A 15665-nucleotide genomic window follows, 5' to 3' on the forward strand; every position below is an offset into this window, starting at 1 on the left:
AGACCAGGTTTTTCTTTGGTCTTCTCAGAGTTAAACAATCTATAAAACCACAATAGATATTCAATAGTATTTCCCAACTTGGGAAAGGAAAACACTGAGCTCCTTCAGATCTTTTCTTCAGACAGAGAGAGAGAGAGGCAATGATGTTACCTCCTCCAGGCCTGAGAAAGAGTCTCAGACAGTGTGTCTCTGCCAATTGCCAGAGACAAGCTCCCTAACTGCCAGAGAGAATAATTGACACATAAAAACAGTTATAAATGTCATCAATTGAAATTAACATGCTCTTTCAGCTCTGCTTCAAACTCCATTTCTTTTTTTAAGCCAGCCACTTTACTTCTTATCTCTAAACTAATAAAACAATGCTTATTTTCTAATATCATCCTTACAATTTCCCCCTTTTGAGCATATGCTCGCTATTCTATGTAATTCTAAAGCTATACTTAACCTTACTTATTATTTTCCTAAAAATAGTCTTAATCTTATGCTTGTTTTATCCTATCCTAACTGCTATACTTATCTATGTTAACCTGTATTAGGGATATAAGTGAAAAAAAAAAGAAAAATTCAATGAAAACAAATAATCAATGAAAACATATTTGTACAAATGCAAATGCAAAACATACAATTATGGAAATTCAAAATGGAAAATACAAAATGCAAACTTTTCAAAAACTTTTGAAACAATAAAATATAGTTACAAATTAACATATTTTACAAAGACTAAAGTTTATCTAAAATAATAACTATGCAAAACTCAAGCAAATTTCATTTTACAAATCCTATTTGAACAATTCAAATGAAACTTTTTACTATGCTAAGACCTTATCATATTATTAATACAGAAAACCAAAACTAACTACATTAAAACTCAAAATCAATTTACTATATGAATAACATCATTTTTAATAATTTTACTATAAACACATCTATATAAATATACAGATCTGTATAATTTCTACATCTTTGTATATGTTTTGTATGAACTATTTACATGTTGCAGGAGAAAAATAAACTTCCCCCCTTAAGATAGTTTAAGAAAACCTTAAAGTTGTTCTTTAGAAAGTTATGTATGTTTTCTTGATTTTATCTCCAAGCAACACATAAAATTTTCCTTTGAGATAAGATCTTATTATTTTAATGTGTACAATTATTATTATTTTCCCAAGGTAATTTATCTGTATTTATTTATTTATATGGATACTCATCACCTTGTTATGATGTTGCAGAGTATGTGAGAAATGTGTCTTAAAGCGAGAAAAATAAAATAATTGCTCATGTCAACAAAACCCGGGGGCGCAATGTAGCACATTGGCCATCTCAGGATCTTGAATGGGACTATAACAACCCTGAGGATTATCTACAACTATACTGTTGTAGAGATGCCATCCTTAAGGCAATGAAGGAATGTGCAGACAGTACAGATAAGTGGATGGAACTTCAAAAAATTAAGGAAAAGGAGGAAGAAACACACACCGATTCATGGATAGAATAATTGAGTTTGAGGACAAATACCTGGATTGGGACCTAACTAAAGAGAATAGTTTAAGACAAGTTAGAAGGATCTTTGTCAATAACTCTTGCAAAGCGATTAACAATTATTTTAGAACACAATGTCCAAGATGGTCAGAGATGGACCTTGAAGAATTATGAAAAACAGCTATATATGTTTTAAAGGGAAACAAAGAAAAGGAGGAAGAAAATAATGATGACATGGAGGAAATGAAGGGAAAAATGAGATGTGTAATAGATAGGATAACTAAATTAGAAAGTGGGCATGATAATGAACCAACGACACTTGCCCCTCTCCAGAAATCTAATTATCAATCCATTACCTGCCACTTCTGTGGGAAGAAGGGCCACAATACAGTACAATGTAGAGCTTTTCTCAAGATTATAGGAAGGAATACTCAGTTTAATAACAACTACAGAAGTGATAATTATAGAAATAAATATAATTATGACAATGAAAACCACAACTTTAGGAATGATAACTATAGGAATGGATATTGGAAAAATGATAACTCAAATGAAATAACTCCACAACAAAATATAAAAAATAGTGCTCGTCCAAAAAATACTCTAGGCATGAATGCCCCTCAGGGGGGTGCCCTTCAGGGGGGCTCTTTTCACGGGGGTGCCCAAGGAACTTCCCAAACACAATGAAGGTGTCTGGGGAGGGGTGGGGCACAGGAATCAGAGGATACAACCTTTGATTTTCCAGACCCTGATGTCCTACTACCCATTGTCCCTATCCACTACCCCCCCATACAAATTAACCTCATGTTACTTTAACGGTGGGTAACACCTATTATGATTGTCTATTAGACACTGGAGCTACCAGGTCTGTATTAAAGAGAATACCTGATTTACAATGTTATTCTGTTGGCTCGGAGAATGTAATGGGAGTATCAGGAATACCCCAAAGAGTTAAAAGACTTCCCCCTAAAATAGTGTCTTTAGGACCCCTAGAGGTACAACATTCCTTCCTTTTGATGCCTGACTCCACTTTAAATTTGCTGGGGAGGGACCATCTATGCAAACTCAGAGCCATAATAACTTGCTCCCCAGATGGTTCTTTATCATTGGAAGTACTGGAGGAATCTTTAAATTTACTCCCTGTAATTCTCCCAGAGAGTCAGGAGAAAAAAGAGGATCCCACCTTTGCAATACCTGAAGATAAAACGGAGTCTCTTTGGGCCACATCTTCTTCCGATGTAGGCTTACTTAAGTTGGCTGTTCCTGTGCAGATAAAAACTAAATCTAGCCCACCTCCTTCCATTCCTCAGTATCCCCTCTCAAAAGAGGCAATTGAGGGAATTACCCCAGTAATTAACTCATTCATTGCACAGGGAATAATCCCTTGTAAATCTGAATACAACACGCCCATCCTGCCCGTTAAAAAACCAAAAAGAGGGCCCAATGGCAAACACCTCTATAGATTTGTGCAGGATTTGAGGGCTGTGAACAATCACATTATAAAGAGACATTCCGTTGTTTCCAATATCAATACTATTATTTCTTCTATTCCTAACCCAGCTACATACTTTACAGTAGTAGACTTGTGCTCAGCCTTCTTTTCCATACCCATACATGAGTACTTGAGGCATATCTTTGCTTTCACCTGGCAGGGCCATAAATACTGCTGGAGTCATTTGCCACAAGGTTTTGTAGACAGCCCGAGCTTATTTGAGCAAATTTTGAGCCAAGATACAGATAATATAAAATTTAAAAACAGCAAATTAATCAAGTACATAGATGACCTACTCTTGGCTTCAACAGATGCAGAAACATATCAGGAAGATAGCAAGCACCTTCTTTTGGAATTGCACAAAAGAGGTCATAAGATCTCAAAGGATAAGGTTCAGTGGTGTCTCCCTAAAGTAGAATATTTGGGATTCATCCTGACTGTGGGTGCTCTTTATATTTCTCCAAAACGAATTGAGAATATTCAAAATTTAAGCACTCCTACTACTAAGAAAGAGTTGAGAGCAATTTTAGGAGCAACAGGGTTTTGCAGACACTGGATTCCTTGCTGTGGGGAAATTACTAAACCCCTTATAACATTAACAAAGGATTCAGTTCCTGAACCCCTCAAATTAGAGCCTGAACACTTGTCAGCTCTATCAGAACTAAAAAAGGCTATCCTGTCTGCCCCCTCTCTAGGCATCCCAGATTACAACAAGCCATTTACTTTGTATGTACATGAGTGAAGAGGGGTAGCTTCAGGTGTTTTAACTCAAACTTTGGGACCTTCTCAGCACCCAATTGCCTATTATTCTGCCCAACTGGACCTGGTAGCATCAGGAGCACCATCATGTCTTAGAGGAGTAGCTGCTACAGCCTTACTAGTGACAAAAACTGTTGATCTAGTATTGGGATTCCCATTAACAATTATGTGCCCACATGAGGTAGAAGCATTGTTGTTAAGACATAGAACACAGGCATTCTCGGATCAGAGAATTACAAGGTATGAAATAACCTTATTAAATAGTGAAAATATTACCTTGAAATGCTGTTCAACTCTTAACCCTGCCACCTTGCTTCCAGATTTACCAACTTCAGGAGAACCATTACATAGTTGTGAAACACTAGTGTCCATGGCAGAAAAGCCTCGAGATAATCTCTTGGGCACTCCCTTAAACAACTCAGATCTGGTCTTATTTACTGATGGTTCTTCTTTTATGAGAGATGGCATACGCTACACTGGAGCTTGTGACAAGGGAATCACTTTAAAAGACTGATATATATTATTTTAAGGTCGCCAAGGAATTCAGCTATGTAATTCCTAAATGAAAACTCAAGTCAGCAGTCAATCTTTTATGGAGTTTAATTACAATAGGAGTAAGAAAGGAATTAGAGATAGAGAGAGAGAAAAAGGGAGAGAAGGGAATAGGGCTTAAATACCCCTTCTGTTTAGGCTGGGCCAAAAGGCCCAAGCCCTTAGATATCTGGGGCAAAGAAAAGAGATCAGTCCCTATTACTCACGTGACCAAAATGGAGAAACAGTCTCAGAGGCCCCCACCTTCAGCTTCCTTCAGAGCAAGCTTCTCAGAGCACACCGCAACCACTCCGGCCAACTACTCAACCACCTCCTCCTCGAGTCTTCCGACCCCCCTGATCTTTAAGGAAACCATCCAAGTTGCCTCCCCTCAGTTCTCACATCTACCAATCACTGTCCATCAATTTCCCTGTGCCAATGGAGGCTCTAGCTTAACCCAGGACCGCCCAGAGGCTTTGCACATGTCTGTTGAAGGTCATATTTTCAAATAATTAAATCTTTGCTCCTTTGCTACAGCCCTTCCTAAATCCTGTTAACCTGAGTAGGGTAGAGATTGGAATAATTAAATTTTGATCTAGGCTGCAGCCCTTACTCAATCCTGTTAGGACTGAATAGGGTGGAGATTGATTCCAAGTATCTCCATTGTATCAATTCTAAAATCAATCATGACTCAAAGAAATTCCTGTTCTATGCTTAAGCATAGGTCAAAGTCCTTTCCATTGTTCAGCAAAAGGTTTCTGTCCTAAAGTAATCTTAAGAAGGTAGGAGAAGGAACCTCCCATGCCAATGGGGTTCACATTCCAATAGTCAAGACCCATTATCAATAGGAAATTTTTCAAGTATGAAATTTCCCAATGGTGAAAATTCCAACATTTATAAGTCTAAGAAATTTTGAGGTTTACAAGCTGCTGTATTCACAGAATTTGCCCCTGAGTGGTCAGCTTAGCTGCCCTCTAATATTAGTGCTCAAGGGGCAGAAATCATAGCTCTGAAACATGCCTGTATAATTGCCAAGGGTAAAAAAGCAACAATTTATACGGATTCTAGATATGCTTTTGGCATTTGTCACTCAGTCGGGATGCTATGGCTCCAGAGAGGATTTTTAACCTCAGCTGGAAAATCCATAGCTAATGCAGAATTTATTAATGAAGTTCTTTCTGCTCTCAAACTGCCTGAAGCCCTAGATGTAGTTCATTGCTCTTCCTATACAGGTGACAATGACCCTGTCTCTAGAGGAAATGATTGAGCAGATGCCGCTGCAAAGCTAGCAGCCATAGAAGGACCTGGATTAATTTTAACATTTATAACCACTGATGATTTAAATTTATCACTTTCCTATAATGAAAAGGAAGTGGAAAAATGGAAACAGAAATTTAAAGCAAAACAGATTAATGGAGTATGGGTGTCATCTGAAGGAAAACCCCTGCTCCCTAGAAGTTTCTATCACCAAATTTGCCAATCTGTTCATAAAAATGGTCACTTTGGTACCAAGGGCATCGTGGACTCTGTTAAGAGAGTATGGATAGCCCCGATATAACTACCATAGCCTCTAAAATGTGTTCAGCCTGCTCTACCTGCCAGGCATATAACCAACACGCCTTTCATGGCAAAGATTTCGGTGGGTGTCCTCTGGCTTACATATCTTTTGAGCACCTACAGATAGATTTCATAACAATGCCAAAGGCCAGAGATTATAAATATTGTCTAGTCATAGTAGATCAACTGACCAGAGGGCTGGAAGCATTTCCTACAACCCGAGCCACAGCGGCTTTTGTTGCTAAGATGCTTTTAAAGGAAATTATTCCTCTTTTTGGCCTGCCAGCACGTATTGATTCTGATAGAGGAAGTTATTTTACTAATTCTGTCTTAAACCAAATATATTCTTGCTTGGGGATAACTCCCAAATTCCATGTTCCATATCATCCCCAGAGCTCAGGCCAAGTTGAAAGGATGAATAAAGAACTTAAAACTATGATTGGCAAATTATGCACTGAGACCCATTTAAAATGGCCTGAAATTCTCCCTCTGGCCCTATTTTATCTTAGAAGCAGGACTAGAGGAGACTTACATATTTCACCATTTGAGATGCTTTTTGGACATCCGCCAATAGAGGCTAAGCCTTTCTCCCCAGCATATACATCACTATTAGGGGGAGATACTACTATTGCTTCCTATATACAGGAATTACAACACAAACTATGTGAACTTCATGAATCTGGAGCTGCAGTACAAGCCGGACCACTAGACTTTTCACTTCATGACCTGAACCCAGGAGACAAGGTATATATTAAGAATTTCCAGTGTACTGGAGCAACTCAGCCATTGTGGGAAGGACCATTCCAAATATTGTTAACTACTCCAACATCTATAAAGATTGGAGAGAAGGACTCTTGGATTCATTGCTCACATGTAAAGAGAGCATCTTCTGCTGAGACTGATTGACTGTATCCTAAGCATTGAAAATAATAATCCATTGACAAGTGGATGCTGTTTTTCAAAATCACACTGAATTCCTGATTTTTTTCTTCTCTTTCCCTTATTTTTTAATTATTTTAATTATTGCTTTTCTTTTGAATATTTGAATTTTCCCCCTCTTTCCTCATTTCTTGTACAAAAGGTATATATAATTAATTTTTTTTCTCTCTATCTGCAGTAATATAAGTTTAAATATACATACTTGCTATATTATTAAAACATACCCAAACAGCTTTAGACTGTGGGAACCTGCCATTTATTGATAAAATGTTATGGGACTATGATTAATGTTTGTGTCTGATACCAGGAAATGGGAAAAAAACAAGGAGCACAGACTTAACCTGAATAGTGCCAAAAGAGCACACAGGAAATACTAATGTGGACTCTAGGTTGTGATGCTTGACATACATTAAGTCATAGCACTTCCTTGTATCTACACTCTTTATACAAGTACAAACATTTGACTATCGTGCTGGCTCCCTATATCCTTGAGAATGAAAAAAGTCAGACCAGGGAATGACTCTTCCCTATCAAAATAGAATTCTAGTTCCTTTCCTTCTTGTAATATGACACCTTCCTGTAGTCTTGGCTACAAATGGGTGAGTGAAATAATTAGCAACTTTGTAGGGATTGTTTAACTTGGAAAATGAAGTGAGAAAGCAAATTTAAAGGATTTTGAGATTCACTTTCTGTGAAGGGAAAAAATAAAAAAATAAATTCTGTATGCAGGATATATTTAAGTTTAATTTGCATTATTAATGTAATTTTTATTATTTTATTAAGTCTATTCAGTTAAAATAATAATAAACTAAATTTTGATTTGTAAAAGTTGATGATTTCCAAGTTATTAACATTGAAAATATGTCATTTGGTATTCTGGAACTGTTTCTAACCAGCTCTAGCACATCCCTCAATGATTAAGAGAATTGGAAAAATAAAGTATGAGAGTCCTATGTATGAATTTTACTGACATGAGGAAGAGATATAAAAGATAACTTCAGGAATCTGACAACTATAAGTAAAAGTTTTAAATCTTCTAATATTTTTGGATCTAACTATAGATTATGAGGAATTTAAATAATTTTATTTCTGTAAGGTATTAATAACTAGTTATGGAAAATAGTTGTTTTGCCCTAATTTCATGAAGGCCAGGATGGTACTCATGCAGCATCTCCTCTGTGGCTCCTATATCACACTCAAAGAGACATAAGATTTCTATTTTAAGCCAGAGACATCTGTTTGCCTTAAGAATATTTTGACAAAGGACATTCTGAATGCTTGAAAGAATAACTACTTTTATTAAAGTCACAAGGATTCTACTGGTTCTCTTCTGCCCAAAGTAAAATTTGTAGAAACTGAAATATTTGAAAAACTCAGATATAGAGAGATATCTATTGATAGTTGAATCCAGCTAGTGATGAATATATTATTAAACAGTAGATTGTGTTGGAGTAGCAATGAGGAAGGCTTTGGCTTATATCCTACCTCTTATACTTACTAACTAGAATGATCCAGAATATATTAATCAACAGATATCTCTTAAGAACTTTAAATGTGCCAAGCAGTGTTAAATTTTTAATACACAAAGGCAAAATAAAACAAGCAACTACAAGAAATATAAACAACATACAACAAAATATCAAGGAGTTTGCATTCTAATAGGGCTAAAATATTTAAATAACTTCATAATGAAATATCTGAGTAGATGAAAACAATTAAATTTAAGTGAGTTAAAATAAAACATGTCATATATAATCATATATGTCATAATATAAAATAAAAAATAAGTCATAGCTTATTCATGCATAGATTATAAGACATGATTTGGTTTGTTTCTTTAATCTGTTCTAGCTCTAAAATCTATGATTTTTCACTTCAACTGCCTGTCCATGAGTGTATACAATTCAAAAGAATGGAAATAGGGCCCTGGGAATGAGTATTCCACAAGAGCAATAGACAAGAGATTCTTCTATCAACCTCTGTGGAAGCCACTGAATACTTTAGCTTCTCTGCATTTCCAATCAGTTAATCTACCAGACTGAGAACAAAGGATGTCCTATCTTTTTAGTTCCTTGAAATCCTGGAGATCATACAGTTCATTTGAGTGCTAATATTATCTAAACCATATGTGGACTAATTATTGTCAATTATCTGCCTTTGTATTTAAGTTTATGAGATATAGAAACTGAATGATACTCTTTTTCATAGCCAGATACAACTAGGAGACTGATGTGAAGCTGAAGAAACCCACAGCCCTACTATTAACAATTTGGGTAAATAAAGTCAAAGAGCCAAATTTCTCCAAGTCAAGGTAAAAAGCTAGAGTTTATTGGAAGAGGGCCAAGTCCCTCAATAAAAGCATTCTCTTGCATGTGTTACATAGACAGATCCCAGCAAGAGGAGGTCTCCTAGAGGAGGAGATCTGGTTTATATACCCAAATCATTACAAAACAATCAATTTCAGTACAAGGATGACTTTTTATCACAAGATGTAACATCACGCATACCTTTTTTAGAAACCGCTGTCTAGCTACAATGATAATTGGTCAGCTTTGCCTAGATATGCCCACATATGTCTTAAGGTCAAGTCACAAGATAATACCTTAATATCCTTATTGGGTGAGGGGCTGACAACAACCTCTGATTCAGAGGAGTATTTCCAAATTGGGAGAGGCACAGAATACTTCACAACTTTTGGTCTTGAAATTGTGTGTCAGCAATATATGGAAAAGGAGAAGTACAACAGAGGGAGGGGTTGAAAGTCCCCTCAGAAGCAGCTGCTTTTATGCTTATGTAAGTAATCCTTATAAATCCTATGTTTCTTAATTCTCTAAAAATCTTATCTTATAAAATCTAATCCTATAAAATCTATAAATCATAAATTCTACTGATTTGTATCATGAGTATCACACCAATCACTCTATAATCACTCTAAACTCACACTATTTCTATATTTCTAACTTATCCACTTATCACTATTACTAAAATCCAATCAAGTGTAAGGGGGGTCTATCTTTCCAACACTGAAAAAAATAAACCCATCTCAACTTGAGATAGGAGTTTTCTTTGAATGGATGTAGCAAGGAAATGAAAAGACTATTGCATTCTTGGCATTTCTACTCTGTTGTTGATTGGAATTATGTGTTCATATAATCCAATCAGAATTGGGCAAATGAAAGGTAATGAAATAGTCAGACATCAAGAAACAATAAAACAAAATGAAAAGAATAGAAAAAATGAAAAAAAGTAAGCTATCTCATTGGAATAACAACCGACTTGGAAATATATTTAGAAGATATAATTTAAGATTATTGGATTACATAAAAACCATGATAAAAAAGAGCCTCGTTATCATGGTGACAAGAAAGATCAAAATACAAACTCAGTAGGCAACAAAGGCAACATTTCTATAACCATGCCCTCAAAAATATGAGTTGATCTTAAGCCAAATAAGAATTCAATTCTTGGAAGACTTTTAAAACGATTTAAAAATTAGATAAGAGAAGTTGAGGAAAAATTGGGAAAATATTTGAAGAAGGCAAAAAATTCATGTAAACAGACTCAACAGCTTGATAAAGGAGTTCCCCCCCAAAAAAAATTTCCAGAAGAAAATAAACCCTTTAAAAACAGAATACTCCAAATAGAAAAAAAAAGACACAAAACTTTGATAAAATAATTCATTAAAAAGCAGAGTTGTCTACATGCAAAAAAGATGTACATTAATTCACTTAAGAAAACAACTTATTAAAAAGTAGAATTGGCAAAATGGAAAAGGAGAAATAAAAGGTCACTGAAGATAAAAATTCCTTAAAAATTAGAATGAAATCTAATGTTTCCACAACATATAAAAAGGCAATAAAACAAACAAATAAATAAAATAAATAAATAAATAAAACAATAAAACAAAGTCAAAATAATGAAAAAATATAGAAGAAATGTAAAATATTTCACTGGGAAAATAACTGACCTGGAAAATAGAAGTAGGAGACATAATTTAATAATGTTTTGACTACCTGAAAGCCATGGTTCAAAAAGCCAAGAAATAATTTTCAAGAAATTTTAAAGTAAAACTACTCTAATAATTGAGAAGCAGAGAGTAAAATAAAAACTGAAAGAATCCATTGATTACCTCCTAAAAGAGAACCTGAAATGAAAACTACAAATAATGTTATCAAATTCTAGAGGTGCTAGCTCAAGGAGAAAATATTTTAAGCATCCAGAAAGGAAAAAAATCAAATATTTGGTAGTCTTATTTAGGAATACACAAGATTTAGCATTATCTATGGTAAAAGTTTGGAGGGCTCGCAATATAGTATTCCAGAGAGCAAAGCAGCCAGCAATACAGCCAAGATACACTTCCCCAGTAAAACTGGGTATAATATTTTAGAGAAAAATACATTTTAATGAAATTGATGTCTTTTAAGCATTCCTCATGGAAAGACCAGAGTTCATTAGAAAATGATCTTAAAGTAAAAGATTCCAAAAAAATAAAACATTAAATGATGACATCTAGGTAGCATAGTAGACAGAGCATCAGGCTTGGAATCAAAAAGGCTTGGGTTAAAATATGATTTTAGAAATTTCTTAACTCTGTTCCTTAACCTCTTTTTCTTAGCCTATATTATTCTTCCATCTCAGAATTGATACTAAGATAGAAGATAAGGGTTTTATTAAAAAAGGTGTTTATAAAGGTGAACAGAAAAGAATAATAAAGGAATCATTAAACTGTTCATATTCTTACCTGGAAAATGATACTTATAACTTCTAAGAACCAAATTATTATTAAGAGATTTAAAATGAATATCCATTAGGAGTATGAGTTTTACTTCATTTTGATGGGATGATAACCAAATCAGTTATAATTAAGGGGTTAGAAAAAGGGATGCACTGGGGAAAGAGGGGGAGAGAGAATGGAGTAAATTAATTCTCATTAACTGAGTTTTGAATGAAGAGCTTTTGCAGTGGAGGGGAAGATGGAGGGCAATACTTAAATATTTCTCTCTTCAAAATTGGCTAAAAGAGGGAATAATAACCATTCTCACTTGGGTATAGCATCTATCTTAATATATAAGGAAGTACTATTTGAGAAGGATAAGAAAATAGAAAAGGGGAACTGATAGAAGGGAGGGTGGATGAAGCTAGTCAACAATCAGAAGAAAAACATTTTTAAGTAGGAATAGGTGAGTGGAGAAAAGGAGAATGATGAATATGAGGAAAAATAGGATGGAGGAAAATACAGAATAATTATGAATGTGAATGGAAATGGAATTAATTAATCTATAAAAAGGAAACAGAAGCATTGATTTAAAAATGGAAACCTATAATATGTTGTTTTCAAGAAACTTGAAAGATACTTGAAGAAAACAGACAAGAAGCAAAAAATAAAGGGCTGTAAAAGAATCTATTTTGCGTTAGCTAGAGTAAAAACATAAAACCACAAGTAGATAACTTAGTCAAATTTATACAAGTCATTCCCCAAATAACAATGGTCAAAGGATATGAACAGGCAGTTTTTATATGAAAAAAAAATCAAAGCGACTGTGAAGATTAAAATTAACTATCTCCTGATTGTGAAGATTAAAATTGTAATCCCTGCCCATTTTTAGATCTAATCACCAAAAGTATCAACATCCCACTTAATCATTAAATGGGAGGTCTGTAACACATGTGTGCAATAGTGAGTGATAAATCAGAATTAAACTAACTGCCCTTGGGTAGACTTAAAGCAAATCTTCAACTGTGATTTGTAGATGTAAAATTAGGATAAGACACAGGAAGTGACACAAAAGAATCATCTTTAAAAGGAGCTGTCACTTCCTGTAAGACACAGTTCTTCATTCTTTGGAAGTGGAGACTGGAGATAATTCTTCATTCTTTGGAGTAGAGGCTCGACTTGAGACCCTGTTCCTGGTGAGGCTGTTCTAAAATCTCTTCCTTTGAACTGACATGTGGTGAGTGAAAAGCTGACATGTAACTGCTGGATTTTTCTGAAAAAAACTAACCTTAGGTGAGACTTACCTTATCCTCTTTCTGATTTTCTTATTTCACTCTTTCTACATTTTGTAAATGAATTGTTAAGTAAATCTCTTTGGAATAAATTAAATTCCTGGTGACCATACTCTTAAATAATCCAGTCCAATCCTTTTAAAATTAACCCCTTTTCCCCCTTACACTATCTACTATCATATAAAAAAAAGTTATAAATCACCATTGATTAGAAAAATGCACATTAAAACTATTCTTAGGTACCCCCTTCACACATATTAGATAATAAACAGGATAATTTCTACATGAATTGATGTAAATTGATGTGTACAGAATCAGGACCACATTGTACATAATAATAGCAATAATGTATAATAGTCAATTATAAATGGCTTAGCTAGTCTCAACAATATAGTGATCTAAGGTAATTCCAAATGACTCATGGTGAAAATGCTATCTCCAGGGAAAGAAGTGATGAAGTTCAAGTGCAGATTGAAGCATATTATTTTCATATTTTTTTCATTTGTTTTATGTGAGTCTTATTCCACAAATGAGAAATGTGAAAATATCATTTTCATGATCACATATCTACAAATCAGATCATGATTCTTGTTATGTCAGGGAGAGGTAGGGAAGGGAGTGAGGGAGAGAACTGAGAACTCAAAATGTTAAAGAATGTGTTAAGGGGCAGTTATGTGACTCCTGGTTATGTTCACTTCATTTTGCATCACTTCACATAAGTCTTTACAGTTTTTTGTTTTTTTTTTTAGGAGGAGGATCATCGTGTCTGTAATCTTTTATGGAATAAGAGTATTGCATTACAATTATAAATCACAACTTGTTCAGCCATTCCATAAAGAATAGGCATACCTTCAGTTTCCAGGTCTTTGGTGCCATAAAAAGAACAGCTAAATATTTTAGAACATGTATTTTTCTTTTCCTTTTTTCACTGATAATATAAGGAAATGAACCTAAAAGTGGTATTACTAAGTCAAAAGGTATACACAGTTTTATAATTCTTTGAGCATAATTCCAGAGTGTTCTTTGAAATGGTTGTATCAGATCACAGTTAACTTTTTTTTTACATTATATTATGGTATTGACTCAAACTTATCTTTCTTAATTTTTTTTCAGGTGAATTCAGTTCTTTCTAAATGCTTGTTAAATGACTGTTGACTATCCTTTCTCAAATTTCAGAATTTCAGAAATCTTGCTTGAGTGGTCATAAGAATAATTTTTGACCATCATGATCATTTAATACATATCATCTTAGGGTATTATATAATTATTTTACCCTAACCTCTTTCTATGTTTATAGTGACAATGATGATATTTAATAAAACATCTGACATAAAATGACTTTGTTCAGCAATTAATAGATGTAAAGTGGAAGGAAAGCAAAACAGATCTAAACAAAATTAAGTTGAGAATGACAAACTAAGTATTAACTATAAGTGACATGGACATTGTACCCCCAGAAACTCAGGCAAACTATTATCAGGGAAACTCCCTTGATCCCTTACATCCTTGTGACTCTGAGTCTAAAAACATCTAATGATGCCTCTAGGGTCCTGAGACTACTGTCCTCCTTTGATGGATCCTATCAGGCTATATCTCAGATATCTGTTTGTTCCCTAAAACTAAGGAATCTTTATGCCTCCAGGCAGACACAAGTCAGATGACCACCTCACCTCACCAAATGCCTGAGGGTTTACCACTCTAGAATCCTATCCATACCATGACATAGCATCTGTTTTAAAGAGTATAAAATCCCCAGAACTGATGTCGTCTTGGGGACATGCTGTCCTCCCAAGGAACTGCTCCCCATTTTGCTGTTCTACCTTGCTATCCTCCCGGCCATTCTCAACATTACCTCCTAAATTAATAAATTTCTCTTTTTGTTTTTAAGCTAAGTTTTAGAGTCTTGCATTCTTGCAAAAGGTATTCTTCATGAACCCCACGGGTGCACCTCTGCACCCCCATAACATAAGGAAATATGAATATATTTTGAATCAGAAGAATTATAATCTTTTTTCCCAGTCCTGAGAACATCCAGGTACATAAACCAAAAAACTCACATTGTCTTTGTGAAAATTGTTTTTTTTTCTGACTTACATTTGTAGTGCTAGATGTTTTAATTGCATTTGAATAGTCAATTGTTTTTATCATGCTGAAAACTGTTCTGTTTCTTTTAAGAAGTCAATAGTAAAACGTTAAATTTTAGTGTATTATTCTGTCAGAGACTATAAATTGAGAATATTATGGGAATACTGCAGGCTTAGTGACTTTATGTGTATCCATAATAAAAGGCAGCTCAGAAAATTAAGGAGAAATGAAAAGAGAAAAGAAGATTTAGGAAAGACCTTATGGTCTTTGTAGAAGCTGATTTACTCAGAAAGGAAAAGAAAAAAAAAACTCTGAATCAAGCTAAGAGAGATGAGACCCTTGGTTTTTGTTATTGATAGATTAGAGCAATAAAATATATTATTCTAATTCAACATAAAAATGTAAGTCACGTCAGCAAGTTTGTATTGTTTGCTACATGCTAGGCCAGTGATGGGCAACCACTTGAGCTTGGTATGTCAAAATTCACCAAAAAACCAAGCATAATTTGGGTGGTGTGTCACTTTGAGAGAAAAAAAAAAAACATGATTTTGTGATATTTATAGTTTAAATAACAAAAATGTATAAATGTAATACATAACTGTATTTAAGAAACCAAAAACTAATGATTTAACTTCCTCCCTGCTTAGTGACTTCTTTGTTCACCTGTCAGTCATTTTCTTTTGTTGGTCTTGATATTATTTAACTTATGTGGGGTGCTGTGAACTAAGATAAATGAGAGAGAGGGGGAATTCTTTAACCTGCCTATTAGTGACTATTTTGTTGCTGAATTTCATTGGCTAAATCTTCAATTGAAGGTTGG

This window comes from Monodelphis domestica, chromosome 2 (assembly GCF_027887165.1).
Source record: "Monodelphis domestica isolate mMonDom1 chromosome 2, mMonDom1.pri, whole genome shotgun sequence".
Lineage (NCBI taxonomy): Eukaryota > Metazoa > Chordata > Mammalia > Didelphimorphia > Didelphidae > Monodelphis > Monodelphis domestica.